The sequence below is a fragment of the Propithecus coquereli genome, unplaced genomic scaffold, assembly GCF_000956105.1.
Source record: "Propithecus coquereli isolate 6110/MARCELLA unplaced genomic scaffold, Pcoq_1.0 Scaffold15, whole genome shotgun sequence".
Taxonomy (NCBI): domain Eukaryota; kingdom Metazoa; phylum Chordata; class Mammalia; order Primates; family Indriidae; genus Propithecus; species Propithecus coquereli.
Genome location: NW_012139413.1, coordinates 113613 through 115342, shown reverse-complemented (window position 1 = coordinate 115342; position 1730 = coordinate 113613).

Genomic DNA, 1730 nt, shown 5'->3' with positions numbered 1-1730 from the left:
AGTAGCTGGGACTACAGGCATGTGCCACCATGCCCAGCTAATTAAAAAAACAGTTTTAGATTTATAGAAAAATTAAGAAGATAGTACAGAGATTTCCCATATTACCTCTATCCACCCCCAGTTTCACCTACTATTGACATCTTACATTAGCACTCTATATGTTACAATTAATGAACCAATATGGATATATTATTAATATCTAAAGTCCACATTTATTTAGATATCCTTACTTTTTACCTAATGTACCTTTTTGGTTCCAGGATATCACATTTTATTTTAGTTGTCACGTCTCCCTCCTTAGGCTCCGCTTGGCTATGATAGTCTCTCAGACTATCAAGGATGACCTTACCAGTTTTGAGGAGTGTTGGTTTTGTCTGAGGTTCCTCTCATGATTAGACTAGGGTTATGGGGTGTCGGGAAGATCACTGGGCTCCAGTGCCATTTTCGCCACACCACACGGAGGCTACATCTCTTAATGTGACTTACAGCTGCTGACATTGCTCTTGATCACCTGGCTGAGGTAGTGTCTGCCAGGTTTCTCCAATGTAAGGTTACTCTTTATCCACCCCCGCTTCCAAACTGCACTCTTTGGAAGGACGTCACCATGTGCAGCCCACACTTAAGGAGTGGGGGGTTCGGCTGCCCCTCTCTATGGGTGGAGTACCTATATAAATTATTTGTAATTCTTCTGCAGGAGAGCATGAGAGATTTGTCTGTTCTCTTCAACTTATTAATTTATTCAATCATTTATTTATATCAGTATGGACTCATAAATATTTATTTTATACTTGGGATTAAAATTCAGTGTTACTTTATGTTTCTCAAAATTTTCCAGCTTTGACTATTGGAAACTTTCAGTTGACTCCGGTGTTCCTTTGACATACCTTCATGTATGCATGTGTGAATGTGTGTTTGTTGGTGGTGTTGCTTTTGTTGCTGTTGCTGTTTGCTTGATTTGAGCGTGTTCTTACTTTTTGGCATTATAAGAAACATACTCCAGAGTCACCTTGTACAGTCTTTCCCCTCACTCAGCCATTTTTTCAGAGTTCTCTTGTTCCTTTAAGTGGAGTTAGCGTTAGAAACCAAGACCTGTGACAACCAACCCTGCCGGGAGAAAAGTGGGACAAACTAGTTGAGGTTATAAAAGGCAGCTCATGCTCAGATTTTGGGGTCTTTCTCCACTTGTGGAGACTGGCCCATTCCACTTTCTCCGGAACATATTTTCACTTTGTGTAGCTTCCTTCTGTACTTTCATTCTTTCTTTCATGTGATAAACTGTTCATATTAAAAAAGAAAGAAAGAAAGAAACCAAGACCTAGAAGCTAAATATGTTCCTTTTTACTGGAGTACCATTTCTTCTAGGCCCTCTTAGCTAATAGAGTAAGGTAAAGTGTATATCTATAAATATTTCTCTATGTATTCATATATACCTATATTAAAGTAACATGAGTTCATGCTGATGTTTTCAAATCTAAACCATTCCCAAATGGATCATTTAGTCTTCTCCTTTTGCTTATCTCTAACCTTCCATCCAACTGTAAGAAAGCTGAGTCAAACCATCCATTATCCATTTAACCGTTCAATTCTAGCACACATGTATAGCAGTTTTAGAATTATCATTTCCCATGATCCCTGGGAAACAACCTTATTGACTAGAGTACACTGTAATAAACTGTTAGTCTTGCCACTCATTACCAAAATTACTTAGGCAGTCCACAGTCCACCCTACC